Source organism: Dipteris shenzhenensis, chromosome 7 (assembly GCF_047967505.1).
Source record: "Dipteris shenzhenensis isolate YYH24624 ecotype China chromosome 7, Dip_SZ_1.0, whole genome shotgun sequence".
Taxonomy (NCBI): Eukaryota; Viridiplantae; Streptophyta; class Polypodiopsida; order Gleicheniales; family Dipteridaceae; genus Dipteris; species Dipteris shenzhenensis.
The window spans coordinates 16,884,089-16,906,263 of record NC_141602.1 but is presented as its reverse complement, the minus strand read 5'-3'; the positions used below and the strand labels follow the sequence as shown (position 1 = coordinate 16,906,263).

At 46.6% G+C, this 22,175-nt stretch overlaps 1 protein-coding gene across 1 annotated transcript in view; it reads left to right on the top strand.

The window, feature by feature from the left end:
* LOC147900014 (ABC transporter B family member 19-like) overlaps window positions 1-22,175 on the top strand; it is a 159,723-nt gene that overhangs the window by 9,644 nt on the left and 127,904 nt on the right. The gene's annotated exons all lie outside the window — the stretch shown is intronic.

Below are 22,175 nucleotides of genomic sequence, written 5' to 3'. Positions count from 1 at the left end.
TCTTCTCAGATGCAATTCTCTTCTTGCATTTAGAAATGTCATGCCCAGGTTTCCTGCAATAGTTTCATCTCTTCTTCTTCTTCTTATCTGTGCCTCATTTCACCCCTGATATAAGGTGGCAAGCTGATCCCACACTTGCTTTGTTGTCTTGCAAGACCGGATATGAGGGATAATGACCCTTTTAACTGAAAGAGCAATCAAGGCATGTGCTTTGGTATCACGACCATCCCACTGAATACGCTCCTGTGTAGGAGGCAAAGTACCTATGCTAGAAGATGCAGTTGCTCCAGTAGTAGCATTAGACTCATCACCAGATGAGCCTGAAGCAACACATGTAGTACCAGAGGCAATGGCTGTAGCACCAGAAGTAGCATTATCTGCGCCTGAAACAATGTTTCACAAATTCTTGGCAACCAAAACATGCCCCATCATGTATGCCCACATGGGGTAATCTGTGCCATCAAGCTTGTCCTCAACCCCAAGCATCCCAAACAAATCATCCTTTCTACTAGTCATGGTGCAAGGCAAACGAGAGAAGAGCAGCCTCAAAAAATCAAAAGGCAAAATGCTGCTCAAGCTTCAAAGCTTTTCGCTGCAAAAGCTCTGCTGTCTCAAGATGTACCAGTTGCAAAAATTCCCCAAAAGGCAACACGAGGCCTTCCAAGGCAACACAAGGCCTTTCCAAAATGCAAATGGAGATTTCTGGGTTACCAGGCTAGTGTCTTCATTGTTGCAGACAGATGGATCACCTAGCTAGAGATTGCCCCTACCGCGGCCCAAGGCCGAGCCCCTCCCCCCCCACCCCCACAGAGTAGACAGAGTCAGCAGGTCAAAGCCCAGCACCCCCCCAGACAGGAGCAACAGCAGTCTCAGACCCCCTGGGTGAACGCCTCAAAAGGGGACTGGTGGACCCAAGTTAAAAAGAAAACGAAAAAAAGGAAACATGCCCCGCAAGCGTGGCATGCAGAGGGCTAGACGCAGAGAGAGAGACATGGCTTTTCGAGAGGCACCTGAGGAGGAGCAGCAGCAGGAGCCCTTACGTAGAGATCCACCTCCCCCAGCAGCAGAAGGGGCCACGGCCCAGCTAGAGGATCCTCTCGTGATGGAGGTTCAGCGTCCACACTCACCCTTGCATCAACAACGAGCCCCAGAAGCTCTTGACATTGCGATGGCGGAAGCTGCGGTAGCTTGCGGACATTAGCCCGGCAACAGCTAAGGAGGAACGAGTCTAGACCCCAGCGAGCCTGATCGATAGGGGGGGCCTGTGGTTGCCCCTACTCCCCCCCGCCCCCCTCTCCCTCCAGATCTTGCTCCCTCTCCACTCCCCCCTCCCTCCAGGATTTCCCCCACCCCCTCCCCCCCCCTTCGCCCCTCCTGCTATGGTCACCCTCACCACCCGCCCCCCTCCCTCCCCCTTCCCCCTCCGCCCCCCTCTCCACCTCCTCAACAGGTTCTTCAGCCTCCCACCCCCCTTGCCAGTAGGCAAGGGTAAGACAACGTCCCCTTCCACTTCCTCACTGCAACATCCGGTCCAGTCGGGGAGGGAGCCAGAGGGAAGGGGCTCCTCCTCCCGGTCAACAGCTCCCAATCTCCAGCCTGGGCATCCCTTATCGCAGTACTTCTGGAGATTGGGACCCTGGAATTATCTGGAGATTCCAGACTCTTACCCTCTACCCTTGGAGGTAATGCTTATGGTCTTGCAACCTCGAAAAAGAGGTTCGAATAGCGTAGTGGGCTCCCAGACACACCCAGTTTGGAGATTCCAATTCGCATCCACAAGGTTGGAGAAGTGGTCCCCAGTGGTGTTTGATGCTATTATGGGGGATCAAATTTCACAGAGGATGGATGAGTGGATGGGGCCACAGGGACTGGGTCTTTGGCATGTCCATAGTGTGGAGGTGAATTTTCAGCTGGGCTTCATGCGAGAGAAGCCGATGTGTGGTTTGGCGGTAGGAGTTATCAGATTGCCGCTTGAGGCAAAAGTTGATCATGCATACTACTGGCCACTCCAAAAGTGTGCCGAGTTGTTCGGGATGGAAGACTCCTTCATGATGAAGTGGGCACGGAAGATTGGCATTGAGCCAATATCCACCTTAGTACGCCGACGTATAGACACGGACTACTTGCCCTCCAAACCCCCGGCAAAGTCACATAAGGCAATTTTTTTGGAACAGGCACCCACTCACAGGAAAGCCTTGTTTTCTTCTCCCCCGTCCTCATGAGTTGGACCATAATGAGTTGGAACGTGCACAGGCTCCACGACTGTGCTCGTAGTCAACCGCAATACTACTTGATTCTTCGGCAGGAGTTGCAGAGGGCAGTGGTAGGGCGGACAGTGGACATCCTTTCGATTCAGGAGCATATGTTCTCAGCGTCAAACATCAGACGGCGACACCACCTCCTCCCAGGGAGAGGTCTCCAAAGGTGTGGTCCCCCCTTGCAGTAGGACGGAGCGAAGTAATCTGCATCTTGGTCTCACAGACTGTGGATCCAGAGGTCTATGATCAGGGCGAGTTTATCCTAGGACGGGTAGTTTGGATGGGACTTAGGATGGGATAGTCCAGGATTGGGATTCTGAACGTGTATACCCCGGCGTGCAGACAGCACCGTCTGGCCTTTTGGAGGAGGCTTTCAGAGTGTCTTCTGGATGTAGATTGCTGGATCATTGGAGGGGACTGGAGTTTGGGGAGGACAAGCAGGGTGGCGCCGTCTCCTCTGAGATGCCAGCAACAGAGCGGAGCACTTGAGAGCAGCTCATTTTCATGATCAGTGGCAGAGACCCGGGGCGAGAGCCAGATTTCAGCAGGATACTTGGCAGCCTCCTCTACTCTTTCAGATAGAGGAGACATGATGGACTGCTTGAGAGGCTAGACCGCTTCTACGTTGGGGACTGGGCACTACACTGAGGCTAATCCCAAAAGGGGGAGATAGGTCAGATATTCGGCAGTGGAGATCGATCACTTTGCTTGATACGGCACACAAGATCCTCGCCATGGTCTTTAGTTTGCGATTACGGCTCCATCTTACCGACATTATTCACGACACACAACCTGGGTTCGTCCAGGAGCACAGCATCTTGGACACCATCTTCACGTTCTAGGAGGCAATGGATTGTGGTCCAGGGAGGAGTCATAGCCGTTGTCCATCCTGTTCTTTGATTTCGAGAAGGCCTACGAAGGGTGGAGTGGTCCTTCTTGGAGGGTACTATGCGGAGATTGGGTTTCTCAGACAGATGGGTCAAAGGAGTTTCTGCGCTTTATGCGGGGAGCTCTAGCCGTATGCTTATTGGAGGACACACGGGTGAGGTCTTTCCTCTCTCTCGCTCGGTCTGCCAGGGCTGCCCCCTCGCTCCTTTCCTCTTCTTGTTTGTGGCGGAGGCTTTGGGCTACTACTTGAGATCGAAATGGATAGCCTCATAGGGTTGAGGCTCCCAATCAGGCAAGAGGAGGAGCTCCTGGACTCTGAGTTTGCAGATGACACAGCCTTGTATGTAGAGGGCACCACAACAAGCTTGGAGAGAGTCAAGGAAGCCCTAGCTATCTATTGTGAGGCCTCGGGTGCGCAAATCAATTGGACAAAGTCCATAGGTTTCTTCACAGGCTTTGAGGAGACACAGGAGATTTGTGAGTAGGGGAGCGACTTTGGCTTTAGATGGATACCGCGGGGCCAGATGGCGAGATGCCTCAGATGCTAGGTTGGTATTGACATTACAGCAAAACATCAGATCACCCCGGTCCTTGAGAGTGTTCGGCGCAAGCTTCTCTACTGGAGCTCGGCCAAACTCTTCCTAGCAAGTCGTGCCTTAGTGGCAAACCATGTCCTTCTTGCCATGGCCTAGTATATCGCCTCTTGCTAGTGTTTTCACAGAGGGTGCATTGGGCAGCTCCGACGGTTGGTTCAGAGCTTTCTTTGGGCAGGTTCGGATGGCACGAGGAACACTAGAACCCGGGTCCCTTGGCAGACGGTGATCATGCCGCAGGCACTGGGAGGCTTGGGTATCATCGATCCAGAGATGCAGAGCTGAGCCCTCTTGGGCAAGTTGGTTGTTCGCGGCCTCACATTAGGTGCAGAGCCTTGGAAGCTCCTCTTGCAGCTAGGGCTTCTCAGGAACACTCCACGCACTGGGGGCAGTGGCAGCTTTCACACAGATGGATCTTCTTAGAGGCTCCCCTTACAGGGAAGGGTTCCCCCTTGATGAGAAGCCTCCATAGGGTCTGGCAGAGATTAGCAGGGGGCCTTATTCGAGCTCAGCCCAGATGCAGAGAGGAGTTCGAGGGTTAGCCCCTTGTTTGGCACCTAGAGATCCGAGATCAGGAGAGACGTATGCTCGGACAACGGACTCACATTGGTTGGGCACAATGGGATAGTGGACCTGCTAGGTTCTTTGGCAGATGGAGAAGATTACCCATGGAGGCAGAGGCGAGGCTTGGCGCCGTAGCGTATCTGCGAGGGATAGGGCAAAGGATGAGAGAGATTGACCTAGCTATCCCTGAGTCTTGGTGGGAGGGACTTTGCTTGTGGATGGACAGAAGATGGTTGGGCCAATGATAGTTTTGAGAGATGGTTGGGCCAGTGATGGGAGGGTATTAGAAAATGGAGTCAGTTTGGTGTGTTCTAGTGTGAGTTCTAGTCTAGTGTGTCCTATGGATGCCACGTGTCACATTGGGAGTTATCCCATAAGCATTGGTGTTCATATGTGTGTGTGCACTCTATATAAGAGCTGTACTTGTCTAGTGTCAAATCAAACAAGCATCAAGCCTACAAGCTCTTTGGTCTACATGTGAGTACTTTCATTTTGTTCATTGCTCTTGCTATTTCATTTCCATTTCATTATGTCTCTCTTTGAGTACTCCCTAGCCTACCCTCTCTCGCTGTCTCCCTCTCCACCATGCACCTTCATTTCCCACATTAGAATTTTCTTTTCATTAGATTCAGGTTTCTTGTCTTTGCCACTAACCACCTTCCACACACCGTCCTTCATAAGCAGAAGCCTCAACTTGGTTTGCCAAGTTGGAAAGTTCTTACCAGAAAACTTTTCAATGACAATTCTCGCGTTGGAAGACTCCATGTTTGCTTCAAATGTTGTAGCAATACGGGCTGAAGTGCGTGCTCGGAGCAAAGGCTAGAATAGTATGGGCTGTAGTAGCAGCAGCTCAGCTTGCAGTTGGGACAGAAAATGGCCAGGAAAAGGCATCGGACCAGCTGGAATAGCATAGACAGTAGCTCATGTTGCAGTCGGGGCAGATGATGGCATTCTTGAGGCGTGAATAGCAGCAACAACAGCACTCTTCAAGTGGGTTGTTTCTTAAAAAGAGGGCTCCAAATGAGGTCATTTTTAAGGGCGACCAGTAGTAGAAATGTCTCCACAACAATCGGGTTGCTTTTGAGCAAAAAACGACCTGTCTTTTCCTCTATGAAGATCTCCACTAATGCCCACACGAATGGTGACCAAGTTGGTCCAAATCTAAGCACAAATCTGCAGCAAACTCGAGGCTGATGGCGCAACAAAATCTGCAGCAAATCACGTAGCAGCTCCAACTCCATGAATCAGCTCCAATGTTCGGCAAAATCCGCAGCTCATGGAGAGGCTAAGAGTGAAGAAAGAAGGAATGCCTTCCAAGGGAAAAGAGGGAGAGTAGCTCCTCTTTCTTGGCCTCCCTCACCTCAATCCCTTGGAAGAGCAAGGAGCAAAAGGGAAAGGACTAGGAGAAGGAAGGATGAAGGAAGAAAGAAAGGGAGGAGGAAGGATGGCTCTGATACCACATGAAGGAGCATGGTGGAGAGGGAGAGGGAGAGGGAGAGAGAGAGAGAGATGCTAGGCTAGGGAGAGAGAAGATAATACTCAAATGGAAACATAATGAAAGTGCAAGGAAATGAAAATGAGCAATAGACCAAAATGGAAAGACTCACATTATTAAGATTGATGTAGACTCCTTGATGTGTGTCGAGGTGACACACAAGTACAATCATATATAGGATAGACACACACTAGAATACCAAAGTGTATATGGATATCTGTCAATATGACACGTGGCACTCACACATAAGATTCTACTAGAACTTATAATAGAACACAATAAAACACACTCAAACAGTAATACATCTTCTCTCTCTCTCTCTCTCTCTCTCTCTCTCTGTGCCACTTGCCCTTCTCTCTCTTTTATCTGTAGACAGCTTCTGTCTACAGATTGCCACCTGCCCTTTCCTCTCTTTTAGTTATAGGTAGCCCTTCCCTCTCTTTTTTCTGTTGAACTTACCTCTAATTATTAGAGATTCAGCAATAGGGACCCAAGAGAGCAATCCCTTCTAGAAAATTATGCTTTTCCTTCTGTTATTGAGAACATAAATGTTGAGGAAGTGATCTCAAGTCCATCTATCAATATAATAACATATTGATCGCTGGATGGAATAATGATGCCATGACCAATCACGAGAGGGAAAATGGTGGCTGAAATAGCAATGCAGATCCCTCCCTTAACCAAGGGTAGTATACCAAAAAGTGTGATCTGAGAGCAACTTACCCGAATTTTTGCGATTGATATTATTCATTGTGTGATCTTGGATAAAAAAATATCCATGGGTCCCTGTGAACCCCTGGACATAACTTATTGCTTGTGGGCTGTCATATATGGAAGACCCTGAATGCTCCAACAAGCTCCGAACTGTTTTTCAGCATTTTCCCTCGTTGAATCTCTCCTAGCATAATTGAGGAGTGGAAATTCCACAGGAGATAGGATATTACCATATTGTCTCATGCTAGTGGGAGTCAATAATCTCCAAATGAGTTGGAGATTGAACAAAAGTGGAAGGCTAAAGTTCCATAGTTAGCCAAAGAACTAAAAGCATTGCTTTGCATGAGTATAAATGGATTGGTGTCTTCAAAATCCCCACTTGAAAGGGGAAGGGTAGGGTAGGGGGGTGCGGTGGTAGCAGCGGGGAGGGGAGAGTGGGGATAACCAAAGACATAAAAGTGACCTCCACTTTAGTGGCATTGTTTGTAGATCTGGCTAGATGAGAACCAGCTAAACTAGATCCTCCATCAGGTAGAAGAACCTACTGAGATGATAGAGAAAGTGTATTCTCTATCTCTAACGAAGACAAGTAGGGGACAGAGAAGGATCCTGTCAAGAAGAGGGAGGAGCATTCCTTTTTTTCTCCTTGGGCCTCTATTTCTTCTTTGTGTGGTCCTTTACAAAATTTTGAAAGAGTTTGAGAATACAACACTAATCTTAATGACTTGCAATCTCAATCCTCTATAAAAAGGGATCCATCTAGTTTTTCAAGCATGAGGTGATCATCAAGGATGTTATGGTCAGAAACAATGATCTAACATGAGGGACTCCACCAGACTTGGCTGCCTCTTTCCCAAAGAAGGACACCCAAAGAGTGGAGAAGACTCCGTGGACTAGTTTGCAAGAATCTCTGATGATAAACCTGTGGATGACCTAAAATATAAAGAATAAAGAGGTGGTCTACCTATTCCCTTCTATTGGGTCAAAACCCAATGTAAAAGGAGATAAGAACATCATCTTGGAACATAGAGCTAGAGGGCTAGCTTGTAGGGCTGCAATGTTTGCCAAATCAAAGCCCACTTGAAAGAATACTCCATCCAAAAGTTGGACATCAGATAAGTTATTGGAGAGTTCTTGTAGAGAGCATCTGATTCTCAGCTTGACTTCTTGAAGGGTGGGGTCCATGAATGTGAGCAAAGAGTGTAGTAGAAATTTCTTGTTCCACATCTTTTTGTAGCTACTGCATCTTGTCTTTTGAGAATAGACAAGTTCTCACAGCTGTGAGGTGGAGGAAGGATTAGTTGAAGGTGGATCCATTCGTCAATCTTGAAATAGGAGGCCAAATTGAAACTATTATATATATATGTTTGTAAGACTAGAATATGTCCAATCATACAAATTTAAATTCTTTGTTGTTCCAAAGTCCAAAAATCTACATAGAAAATAAAAGAGAAAACGAAAGAGAAGAGAAAAGAGGTAACAAAAACTTTTTTGAAAAGCAAAAGAAAGACATACTTAGCAAGCAAAGAAACACTTATGTCGTCATCAGTGCCCAAGCATAATCAGCTATATTGGGTTTCTAAAGACCCGCGGAGTCTCTTGGGAAAACCCAGTGTTTACTAAAATATGTCAAATAAACAAAAGAGAAAGAAAACAAGAAATAAAGAAGAAAGGAAGAAGGTGACTAAGCAAAAGTAAACAAGCAAATCAGGAAACAAAATTTTTAAAAAAACAAGAATAAAATCTCTTTCTCTCTCTCTCTCTCTCTCTCTCTCTCTTATTTAAAACATAAAAAACTAAATGGAACCCTTACACTCATGTACCACTTCCTAAAAAGAAGAAAAATTACATTCCTAACTTAGAAAGCACATGAAGGAACATGGTGGAGAGGGAAAGGGAGTGAGAGAGAGGGTAGACTAGGGAGAGAGAAGATAATACTCAAATGGAAACAAATGAAAGTGAAAGGAAATGGAAATGAGCAATAGACCAAAATGGAAAGACTCACATTGATAAAGCTTGATGTAGACTCCTTGATGTGTGTTGATGTGACACACAAGTACAATCATGTATGGGATAGACACGCACTAGAATACCAAAGTGTATATGGGATATCTCCCAATATGACACATGGTACTCACACATAAGACTCTACTAGAACTCCTAGTAGAACACACTAGAACACACTCAACTTGACTTCATTTTCTAACAGCCCCCCATGAAAGAAAAAGAAAGAAAGAAAGAAAGTCTATTAACGTCCACTGGAGACCAAAAGGTCTATGGGACAGCAAGAAACCCTCTAGTACATCTGCTTTAGGGAGGGCACATGGCAGCTCCCAAGGAGTGCAAAAAGCAACCCCAATTATTTAGAGTACCTACATGATATTTTGGAGAGTAAACAGCCATACATCAGTTTAAGACTGAGAGTCTTTTGGTTTTGATTTAAAATCTCTGATTAGTGGTACCCCTTCACGGTAAACTGCCCATTTTCCATCCTTTCTGGCAGCCCTGACTTTAGCTAATTCAGTTGCCTTAATCTTGAGTTGATTTTGTGTAAGCTCCTCTGCTATCCATACTTTGGTGCCCTTCAGCTTGTAAGATTGTCGAAGAAGCTTGATCCGCATATCTTTTGACTTCAATGTAAGGATTGCATGACCTCTATAGTGCAAAATAGAAGCTGGCTTGGAGTCGTCATCATCCTGCTCATCATCATTTACCCATTCGATGTTGGGCAAACTTGATTTGATCTTTGTCAATATTTCACTATATGTATCCTCCTCTTTGTACCAATCTTTTGGGAGCCCCCCTATTCTAATCTTCAGCGCATTATCACATCTAGCTTCGTGTTCTTTAATCTCTGCTTGGATATCAGACTTACTTGCTTTGTTGTCAACTTCCACAAACACTTCCTTCCTAGCAGTTTGTACTTCAGTGTGAACAAGATCTTTGACTGTAGAGACTAGCTGCGGGGTAGGGGGGGAATCCTTACAAGATTTTACAGCCTTATCAATTACTGCCTGCTTACCAGGCCCTTCGAAGATGTGAAGTCGGGCCTTTACTTCTGCCAGCTCCAATCGTAGCTCTCTCACTGCCTGCTGCAGATAAAAAATCTGATCCTATTGCCCGAGGATGGGCCGTTTTGAGCCTTCTTGTTGGTAATTCCGTGCGTATGGAGAGGGTGTTATGGCTGCAACTGTAGAGTACCGAGTCCTAATAGATATTGAAGGAGTTGAGGGGGTTGAGGGGGACTTGGAGGAGAGGGTAGGCCAATCCATAGTTGACTGTATGCTGAACCCCCCTGGCTTAACCTAACCCCCGGGTTGGGTTGGGGGTTTAGCCCAACTCGGGGTTAGAGAGAATGTGAAGAGGAGGAAGGTAGGCTGGGCCATGCTTTGCTGGTCATATCTCCTGTTACCCCCTGGCTGAGCTAACCCCCTAGTTGGGCTGGGGGTTCAGCCCAGCTAGGAGAGGATACGGGAGAAGGGGCGGAGAGACTATGGGAAGGGGGGGGGGGGGGGGGGGGGGCAGAGAGGCTACGCGAGGGGGGGGCGGAGAGGCTGCGAGAGGGGGGCGGAGAGGCTACCGGGGGGGGCAGAGAGGCTACGGGAGGGGGAGCGGAGAGAGAGAGGCTATGAAGTAGGGAGCGGAGAGGCTACGAGAGGGGGGCGGAGAGGCTATGGGAGGGGGGGCGAAGAGGCTACGGGAGGGAGAGCGGAGAAAGAGGGGCTACGGGAGAAGGGGCAGAGAGGCTACGGGAGGGGGGGCGGAGAGGCTATGGGAGGGGAGCAGGGCGAAGAGGCGGGGCGGAGAGGCTACGGGAGGGGGGGGGTGGAGAGGCTGCGAGGCGGGGGCGGAGAGGCTACGGGGGGGGCTGCTAGAATGGAACCAAGAACAGAACATGACAATGACGGACTACTAATCTGTGCACCCCAAGTAACTCATAGGATAAAGTTTGAGCATGTTTAGAGGTTGATCCAAGCAATCTCATGGCGTAAGACTCAACATGACTCAGAGGCTAATATCTTAGCATGGCTACATGACCAGCTCATAGGTCTAGGAATACACCAACATCTAGGAACTTGGCCAGGTGTGATCAAGAGACCCTATCAAAGCCAATACATGGCTCCCACAATACATCACCCTCCTAGCTCCAAAACAAGGTGACATGGAGCCACACACCATAGATAGCAAAACATCATTTTAGGAGGACTATCCAAGGCTTAGAACCTTTATTGAATCAAAGAGATTATTACATTCAATTTTTAGGGGACTACCCCGGGCAGAGTACCCATATACATCAAGCTCATGGACATATTTTAGAAGACATATTAATCATCCTCATCTACCTCTTGAGGGAAGGATAGATTTTGGAGATGAGCTGTGAGAGAAAAGGTTGGTGTCGGAGTGTCATCTTCTTCTTCTTCACTAGTGGCAACTGCAACCAAGTTAGCATGCTCCTTGGATTATTGTTTGGCAAGCTTATGAAAACAACAGTTCTCTATATGGCCAAGCTTCTTTCAAAAAGTACATTTGAAAGGTTTGAACGGCTTTTTACCCTTGGAATATAAAGCTTGCTCCTTATGGACATCTTTGTGCCTTCGTTCATGATCGAGAATCATTGCAACCATTTCATCAAAGGACATATACCGTGCTATTGGAAGTGCTGGTATGATATCACAAAACTGAGGAATATCCTCAATGCTAGAAAGGAGGACAGCCACTGTTGGGACATTTGTGATCAAGGGCTTGCTAGGTGCATGTGTGCATCCACTAGCAGACACATGTTTGAGTGTGTGTAGGTAGTGTAGCACACTTAGTGCTATGATGTGCCATGACACAGGTGGTGTAGTACAAAGTCCCCCACATGGGGAGGTGCCTATGATATAGGGCTGAATGCCATTGATGTAGGAGAGGTGCCACTTTTTTAGGACACCCTCTCTCCATTTCTATAAAAGAGGGACTTCCCTCTCAAATCAATAGAACACCCATTTCAATATCTTATGTGTTCTCACTCCTCTTGCCATAATGCATCTATTCTCCCCCACGTTCCCACATGTGGTATCAGAGCCTCCTTGAGCCCCTAGCCCATTCTAGCTTCAAAATTCCACCTCATCATCTTCTTCTCTACCCTCCACTTTCTTCTTCATTTGTGCCCTCTTTCTCCTCAAAATTTGCTTAGCTCTATTCTCTGCCTTCACGCAATTATTTGCCAAGCCCTTTCTGCTATAGAACAACCTTTGTAGGACGCACCTCCAACTAGTAGCTTGTCGTCACGAAATTGTGCCTCTATCGCCTGTGCCGACAAGAAAACAGTCCACTGATGTATCGTGTAATTCCGACTGAAGCCTCAACCATTAGCCAATTCCTTCGAGCCACAGTTGGATGCCACCACGAACTACTTGCAGTTCAAATCTGAGATGATTTGGTCTAGTGAGCGAGGAGAAATCAATATTTCTGTGTTCAGACATGGCGCAGATACAGTGGATGACAGAGATCATATCTTAAGATATGCTATGCTATGGTTCTTCGTTGATATTCAAGCTTTGATTTGTGTCAAAAAGCCCTATCAGAAGCGACATATTCAGTAAGATAGAGCTCCTCCAAATCTGCAACTTTTTCTGGCAGCTATTTGACAAATGTTTTTGAATGCTTAAGTTCTGATGATACTCGATACTTGATGCTTAAGTCTGATGATACTTGATGCTTGAGATACTTGCATTGAAGCTGAACTGAAGTACATAAACTTCTCTTTCAAAGTGCAAGATCAGTTGATGTTGTTTGCTTAACAAGAATGTAAATTTCTAGTTGCTCTTTCAATGATGATTATGAAAGAGAGTCAAGTAAAAAAAAGAGGACGAAAATTCAAGTCTTAAAGAAGAGAGTTGAGTATCTTTGATCAAATATAACTTTACATTGCTTGCATACTTGTCTACATGCACTATGGAAATCTCTACATGAGAACAAGTATTGTCTTCATTAAGTGAGAAATACAAAGCTTGATTTGTACAAGCCAAGAGAGTGATTCAGTAGCAAATTAGAACTCCTAATCTTGGAGGATCAAAGTACTATTGTATTTTCTTTATGCTAAGAATTTGGGGTATCTAACTATCTCTCCAATCAATTATACTTGTGGAGAATGAGACTTCTTTGTAAGGGACTAGACACCGCCACATTAGTGGTAAGACCTTCCCAATATGCCTTCATCACATTGTTCCTCTAACATTGATTATGTATCTCAGAGGAAAGCATTCCAAAAGAATCCTAGAATGAGAGTAAATCCCTATAATGGTGAATATTTCATCAAGGTGAACGCCAAAAAAAAGATATGTGCCTTCTGTGGAGTACCCAATCATACTATGGAGTATTGCCACCTAAAAAGGTTTTCTCTACAGTTGCTCTCCAAGAGACAAGGCCAAGAAGAGAAGAGGAATGACTCTCACTACAACTCCAAAGAGAATGAAGCATATCATTTGAAGAAGAGCTACATCAACAACAAAGCAAATCTTGCTGAAGAAAGAACTCCATCAGCAAATGAAGAATTAAATTTTGTGGTGGATTGGGCTTTCTAGAGTCCAACATATTGAACTTTAGTCACCACTTGGTCATGTAGTCAATTTTTGAGGTTCTCTGCCTGGAGTAGTACTCCAAAAAGAATGTCTTGGTTATGTTTTTCCTTATAGTCTTTTTGTAAATCACCTTTGGTCACCATATGATGTAAGCCATGTGATATGTGTTTGCCCCCATGGTACCTCTTGCAGACATGAGAAACTAGGTCCACACAAAGACCTAAGATTAATCCTTGTACATGCAAGGGTGATAACCATTTGGGGGGGTCTTTTCCATTTTTGTAAACCTTGACCCTTGGACACCTTTGCTAGCATGAGATCCTAGCCATAGATTTATCCTTGACCACCATGAGATGGCTTGTGAAACTATGTGCCTAGATGAATCCTTGACATAGCAAGAGGCAAACCCTTGAGGGGGGTATCTTGGGACATTTGTGATCAAGGGATTGCTATGTGCATGTGTGCATCCACTAACAGTCACATGTTTGAGTGTGTGTAGATAGTGTAGCACACTTAGTGCTATGATGTGTCAAGACCATGACACAGGTGGTGATGTAGTACAAAGGCCCCCACAAGGGGAGGTGCCTATGATATAGGGCTGATTGCCGTTGATGTAGGAGAGGTGCCACTAATTTTCTCTCCATTTATATAAAAGAGGGACTTCCCTCTCAAATCAATAGAACACCCATTTCAATATCTTATGTGTTCTCACTCCTCTTGCCATAATGCATCTATTCTCCCCCACGTTCCCACAACCACCTGATCGTCTTCCCTAACAAGGGCCTTCAAAGCAGTAAATCGGGTGATGAGGGATTCCATATGATTCAAATGAGCATTAAGAGAATCTTCATGCTTCATATGGAGCTTAAAGAATTCCCGTTTGAGAAACACTTTGGAATTGAAATGTTATTGCCAAATAAGCACTCTAGCTTGTCCCACAATTCATGTGCAGTGTCATCAAAATCCAAGTGATGAATAAGCTTATCAGACAAACCTAAACCAATGATAGAAAGACCTTTGTCATTGAGAGTTTCCCACACTACAATTTTATTTTCATCAGATTCAGATTTCTTGTCTTTGCCACTAATCACCTTCCACACACCTTCCTTCATAAGCAAAAGCCTCAGCTTGGTTTGCCAAGTTGGAAAATGGAAACATAGTGAAAGTGAAAGGAAATGGAAATGAGCAATAGACCAAAATGGAAAGACACACATTGATAAATCTTGATGTAGACTCCTTGATGTGTGTTGATGTGACACACAAGTACGATCATATATAGGATAGATGCACAATGTGCCAGAACAGGATGACAAAACCCTAGAGTTTACAACATCATTAGTGTACACAAAACCACTTTATGATGCAAGGGCTAATCATTCTAGATGCTCAAATTTTAGTGAGAAAGTAGTAGGCGATAATGGTAAATTGATTGACTGCATATAACTCGATGCTCACTTTGGCTCTTTTGTAGCCATGATGGTAGTCATAAGAGCATAATTAGTAGTTTCAATCTGAATTGCTTTGCCTGTGTCAGGTGAACCTGACTGGTGTCTCTCTAAGGGGAAATAACTATAGAAGCTGAGCAACTAACCAAGGAGAGAGAAGGAGTCTCTAGCCCTGATGAGGGAGCAACTGCTACACTGAGAGGGGACTGAAGGCCCAATGCGAAAGTAAGATCAAATCCACTAGATGCCGGAGATAGTGGTGCCCTGTAGGGGGATAGTACCTCCACAAACTCCATGATTGGAAGGGAAAGTGGAATGAGTTGGTCCTCTGAGAATGTGACAGGTGTTGAAAGACCATCATGGATGAAGGCGGCGACGATGGTATCAATAAATATAGAAGAAGAGACGGGAAATGGCCGTACAGTCATCTCCAATTCTGATCGCGTCATGAGAACGGGTATCATCTAGCCCCTTGACCCCACTGGAGGAGTATTCGGAACATTGATCAGCTGCTGTTGAGACACCCCAATAGTGGAAGGAGTGGGGAATGCTGTAGGGGAGGGATGGAGAGTAGGGGATGGAGGACGGGAGGTAGGAGATGGTGTAGAGGTGGGATGGAGAGTAGAGAAGCAAGATGGAAGAGTGGGCTCTGCATACGTGTCATGAACCTGAGGGCTCCCATCCAGATCCTCGCTATGCTACGACAGCTCCAGAGGTAGTGCGGGATAGTCTCCAGGGCACTATCGGAGCAACAATGGCACTGCCCCTTCACTCGCATCTACTCCAACCACGGTCCGATAGGCAAGCCTCTGTGGGCGGCTAGCCAAAAGAAGTATGAAATCTTCCTCAGCCACAAGCTGGACCACAACGCATCCAAAACCTGGAGCGAACATCCCGAGGCACTCTCTGGGTCACCCAATGTCTCTCCCTCGAGGGGGTCCACCTTGATGAGTCCATCTAGAGCCTCCTGGCAATCCGTGTGGTGTAGGAAAAGAAGGGCACCTCATCCACCGGCTCAGCTAGGCTGCCCCTGGAGGGCCAGAACCACTCTCCCGGATCCCACTAGACCTCCCTCAAGGGTCTACCCTCCCACAGCCAAAGGCACCATCTAGAGGCATCTTGCTCTGAGATACTGGGAGGGTCAATGTGCCACTCCTTCCCCAAACGTCCCACCACTCTAATCATCTGTCAGTGAATCCCATCCATCTCGAGGTCTCTCTCAGTGAGTGGCTGAAGTAGGCCTCCAAGTCCTACACGGAAGAAGCCGGGGTGCGTGCTGCCTCATTGCATCAACATCTTCAAGGAAACACCCTTTCGTAGGCCTTCTCAAAGTCCAAGAGAAGGACGGCTAGCGGCTGTGACTCCTCCCTGGACCAATCCACTACCTCCCGGAATGTGAAGATGTTGTCCAGGATGTGCTGCTTCTGGACAAACCCAGTCTGTGTGTCGGTAAGATGGAGCCATAACCGCAAACTCAAGACCTTGGCAAGGATCTTGTATGCAGTATCAAGTAGAGTGATCGGCCTCCACTGTCGGATGTTTGACCTATCTCCCGCTTTCGAGATCAAACAAATCCACGGACTGAGGGAGAAAGCCTTTGTCAAAAATGTCCTGGCAAGCTAAACGGAAAGGGGTGGAGATAATCTCCCAGAAGTTCCGGAAGAAGGCCGGGGAGTCAAGCCATCCTCACCTGGGCACTTTTGGGTCGGGAGGGCCTTGAGGGCTTCCCAGAGCTCCTCATCTGTGAAAGGCTTCTCAAGTCTGCTGCATAAATCTTGCGAGACTACTATCAGAACGTGATCCCAAACTAGCTCTCGGGCCACAAGACCAAGCTGGGGTCATCCTCTCTGTCTGAAAGAGCTAGCTGTAAAAACTGGTGGTCATGTCCAAAATCTCCTGTGGGTCAGTGTGCATGATGCCCTGCGAGTATTGGAGACGTTGCAGCTGTGTGCTTGCCGATCGGGGCCCAGTGGTCTGAAAGAACTGCTTCGTCATCCTGTTCCCCTGCTGCACCCATCGGGCTCGGGAGGAGTGATAGGAGAAATCAGCCCGCCGCAACTCCGTGTCCTGGAGCTCGAGACGAGCGATCTTGAATCTATCACTAAGCCATTGAGAACCTGGGTCCTACTCCTTGAGCCTCTCAATGGAGGCGAGGTCTCTCCTCAAAGCCCGCTCACGCTCCTGAAGGGTCCTCCTCCGCTTAAGGGCGTGAGCCTGCACCTCCTCACTGCTCCTCTGAATCGCATCAGCGGCCCACACAGCCTAGTCCTTGCATGGTGTCATCTCTGATGACTGCTCCCAAATCCCTGGCATGACCTGCTGGATCTCCTCGTCCTGCAGGAGGTCCTCTGGAATGCGGACCCCCTTCTGGGAGAGACCTCGACGGGGCTGATCCAAGTGAAGTACCACTGGACACATCGTGGTACCTGCCAGAATCCCAATAGATCCACCTCTGTGAAGTGCCCAGTCCCCAATATAGAAACGGTCTAGTCTCTCTAGCAATCCATCGTGTCTCCTGTGTCCATAGGAGAAGAGAAGGCTGCCAGGTGTCCTCCTGAAATCTGGTTCCCTCCACAGGTCTCTGCCACCATTGATCATGAAAATGAACTGCTCCTAGGTGCTCCACTCTGCTGCTGGCATCTCAGAGGACGGGGCGCCACCCTGCTTGTCTTCCCCAAACTCCAGGTTGTTGAAGTCACCTCCAACAATCCAGGAGCCTCCTCCAAAAGGCCGGGCAGTGCTATCTACATGCTAGGGCATACACGTTCAGGATCCTAATCCTGTACTCTCCGGTCCGAACTCCCATCCAAGCTACCCGTGAGCTCGCCCTGATCGTAGACCTCTGGAGCCAAAATTTGTGAGACTGAGATGCAGACCCATCGGCTCCGTCCTACTGCGGGGGACCACTTCTCTGGACTTCTCCCTGGGAGAAGGTGATGACGTCGTCTGATGTTTGTGGCTGAAAACATGTGCTGCTGAAGCATAAGGATGTCCATTTCCCGCCCTACCACTACCCTCTGCAATTCCTGCCGGAGTATCAGGTACTGCGGCTGGCTACGAACACGATCGTGGAGCCCGTGTATGTTCCAACTCACTATGGTCCAGCTCATGAGGACGGAAGAGTCGAGAACAAGGCTTTGCTGTGAGTGGGCGCTTGTCCCAGAAAGACTGCCTTGTGTGACTTTGCTGGGTGTTTGGAGGGCGAGTAGTCAGTGTCTGTGTGGCGCCGTACTAGGGTGGATACCGGCTCAATACCGATCTTCCGTGCCCACTTCATCATGAAGGAGGCTTCCACCCCGATTATTCCAGATTTAGAGATGATTACCACCACTCTGAATTCTCTTCCTAAGTCTTATCTTGGTTTCAACACCTTGCTGAATTTGTTAATAAGGGGGGGCAGCAATCCTCTCTCTTTTCACGAGTTGGTAGGACTCTTGTTGCAGGAAGAGCAGACAAGAAAGAACATGGCAACACGGGCTGGCGAGCATGCCATGCTTTCAAAGTTCAAGCCCAAAGGGAAAGGGCAAAAAAAGCAACATGGAAATCAGCCCACACATCAGCATAAAGCTGATTCAAGACAGTCCTCTTATAAGGCTAAAGGTGATGCAGACAGGCCTGAGAGGAAGGGCATTTGTCACTACTATAAGAAGCCAGGTCGTTACATCGGTGAATGCAAGAAGCGAAAAGCGTGGAAGACCATTATGCTTTTTTGTCTTGTATTTCAGATTTTCCAGTGGGGCCAGATACTACAGCCACTCTTGAGGGTGACCCGTATGCTTTCTTGACTTGTAGCTATCACCCTTCAAAGGATGCATGCTCTTTCAGTGTCAATGAGACACTGAACACTTGGTATTTTGATAGTGGTGCTTCCAAGCACATCACTTCAAGGAAGAGTCTTTTTGCATCTCTGCATGCACCAGCCGCTAAAAAGAAGGTGACTTGTGCAAACAATTCTTCTTATTCAATGGGTGGAGTGGGTGACATCATACTCACCTCCACGGATGGCACAAATTTCAGAATTACTGATGTTCTTAATGTGCCAGGTATAAAGAAGAATTTACTTTCAGTGTCCTCTCTCAATCGAGGAGATTTGATGATGCTAAGTGTGCAGTCCGAGACAAAGAGAACGATTATGCTTTGATGTTGTCTGGCACTTTGTATCGGGGTCTTTTTCACCTTGACATGTATGAGAAAAGATCCGATCTTGCACTTTCAGTGAGCACTCCCACTGCTGCGATGCAGAATGCGGAGTTATGGCATGCCAAATATGGGCACATGAGCTATGGTAGCTTGATGACACTTCAGGAGCATGCTATGGTTGATGCATTGCCTCATTTGGAGTCACCTCCTCCTCATGCATGTAAGGGATGCATCCTTGGCAAGATGCTTAGATTTCCTTTTAAAAAGGATGGTGCAGTAAGAGCTACTCGCAAATTACAGCTCATACACAATGATGTCTGTGGTCCCATGAGGACACCTGCTTTTGGTGACCTTTCGGGCAATGCACTTCAAGTTTGCAAGCTGAATAAAGCTTTACATGGGCTGAAACAAGCCCCACATGCATGGTATGCCAAGATTGATGCCTTCCTGGCAAGTAAGGGGTTATACAATAGTCCCATAGAAAGCACCCTCTACGTCAAGAAGGATGGGGGGGATATTTTGGTCATTATTCTTCATGTAGATGACATGCTGCTCAGAGGGTCAAATGAGGAAATAATTGCAGATTTCAAAGCTGAGTTGAAAGCTGAATTTGACATGACAATTTTGGGCATGTTAAATTTCATTTAGGGATCCAGTTCAGACAAGACATGCGTGGCATTGTTATGTCTCAATCCAAGTATGTGCAAAAGCTCTTGGATAGGTTCAACATGCAAGATTGTAAACCTATTGCCACTCCCATGGAGCCGGGGCTGAAGCTTACTATGTATGATGCAGGTGAATCAGTCGATGTCACACTTTACAGCCAGGCTGTTGGATGCCTCATTTATTTGTGCAATACACGGCCCGATATTTAGTATGCAGTATCTTAGGTGAGCAAGTATATGCACAGCCCAAAGAAAACACTTTGGTAGGCTGTAAAACAAATCTTCCGTTATTTGCAAGGCACAAAGTCATATGGCTTGATGTTTCCTAGGGGGGGTGACTTGCAAATGCATGCTTACAATGACTCAAATTGGGCTGGAGACTATGACACTAGGCAGTCCACTAGTGGTAATTGTTTCTTTTTGGGCAAAGCTTGCATTTCTTGGCTGAGCAAGAAACAATCTACAGTGGCTACTTCCTCATGTGAAGCTGAGTATAGGGCAGCTTTCACAACGATAGTTGAATGTGGTTGGCTGCGTCGTTTGTTTGCTGATCTTCATCTCTTATTGGAGGGTCCTTCTCCAATTCTCACTGATAGTCAGAGTGCTATAGCAGTGGCAAAGAATCTCATGCTCGCACGAAGCGCATGAAAAGCGCATGAAGGTTCATTATCATTATGTCTGAGAGAAGTTGCATGTAGGGGAGATCTACATGTCAACACATGACAATGTTGCACACACCTTCACCAAAGCACTTCCACGTGAGAAGTTTGAGGCATTTCGCAATGCCCTGAACTTATCTGCTTTTGGTGATTGATCACTTCCTTGTACATCACATTGGTACTACAGGGGGGTGTTAGAATTATTGGCATATTCTAGGCAGTGGCCAATGTAATTAATAAGTGACTTAGGGACACTTTTCCCTCACTAGGAGGTTTTTTCCCCTAACCAACAGTTAATGGGTTAGTATAGTTTTGTCACTTGGACAAAACTATCCTCACACTATACTCATCTTATCTTCTTCTATTGCACACTTACGTTTTGCTCTTGCTCTCACACTCTTGCATTCTGCTCCGTCTACTCTCACAAGAATGTCTCTTGGGGAGTTCCTAGAGAAACCTGTGTGGGGAGAGGAGAAGACCCAGGTGCGGGATAAAGATGAGCCTTGGAACTCATGACATAGAAGGAAGTGAAGAGGGTATCCTTCGGTAGACGAGATTGTGGCATTAACTTCCTTTAGGAGAAGTAACGGTGCAAGGAAGATGAGTGAGAGGTAAAGTGGAGAGGGAGAGAGAGGGACATTCCAAAGGTTCAAGAGAAGGGACACGGGAGAGCGAAGTGCTGTTGGAGAGGCGAAGGAAGAGGTGAGAAAGAGGGGTGGCATTGGAGAGGGGAGGGGGCATACAGGAGCTGAGGGGGAGTGGCGTACAATGTCATGCATGTAAGGACAATGTGGCTTAGGTACCACATATGATGCCAAATGTATGTAGCTTTCCAATACAAATGGTGGAAGAAAACACGCAGCCGTTGACAATGTGGCTTCCCCTGAACTCTAAAAAATGATGACAATATAGGGGCAAGTTTATTTAGACACCGTACCCAATCCTACTGGCTGAGACAGGTATGATACCTATATGTCAATTCATGGCTTACCTCAGCAAAGTTGAGAAGATGGATACCATGGGGTATAACAGCCACTGATTTACCAGAAGATGGATGTGAAATAATTGAGATTGTGATGTAGAAAATGTGACAAAAACTCTGGCAAAACTCAGGGGCAAAAATGCATTTTTATAAACAGAAAATTAACTCAATGGCCAAGGAATCAGAAATACCTCGGGGAAGACATCTATCTGCAAAACCAGAAGTAGCTCAGGCACAGAAGGGTAGATGGTCAAACACAGATTCCTAGAGAGAAAAGAACCTGCAAACTCAGCATCTCTAGAATGATCTGGATTGGCTCTAATTTCATATAAAAGAGAGAGATACCAGAAACTTTCATGTGGGAATGAAGAGGTTGATATGGGCTTAAGGAACAAGCAGAGAAAGGTAGACTCTGATCATAGATGATGGAGGTTGGCTGAAACCGCAAGTAGGCGTGTCAAGGCTGCAAGGAGAATTTGCAAATAGGGTGGGGTGTCGAGGCTGCAAGGAGAAAACTAATTGCAATTCAGCACACAAACACCATAGAGGGGAGGAGGAGATACAAATATGGTCGTTCAGCCTACACGGTAAACCAAGGCTAGCCTGAAAATAAAAAAGAGCCGCTAATCTAATCCAAACTAAGCTTCATGTGACGTGTCACCTTACTCATATTACAAAACAAACTCTAGAGATTGGCGGAATGATTTAAGAAATCTAAGCCTAGCTTCTAGGTTGACTTAAGTTTAATTGTATCTCTAAAATCCTCTTTCAACCCCTCTACCTACATTCTACTTGGGTCCGAGAACATGTATTCTCATCAATTTCTAGGGCTCATGGGTATAACTAGAAATATAAGTCTACTCTCAATCTTGATCAAACCTCTAACGAACATGTTAGTGGGATAGACCCAAAAGTTGCTTAGAATAGTCGTAGGCATCTATGGAATATATAAAGGATTAAGAAGTCACGAAGGCCCTGTCACTGAGCTCACATGGGTTTGCTAACTTCCTATGGACTGCATTTCAGGAGCTCCAAAAGGTATGTTCTAATCACTTTGCTCTTTGATGGAAAGCTCCAGATCCTGTATTTGTGGAGTATGCATGATGTGTGTCTTTATGTGACAATGTGAGAATAAGCAGATTATTCCCAACAATTTCTAGGTACATAAGATGCATAACCTTTCGTCCCTTTTCCATCTTGACATTTCGC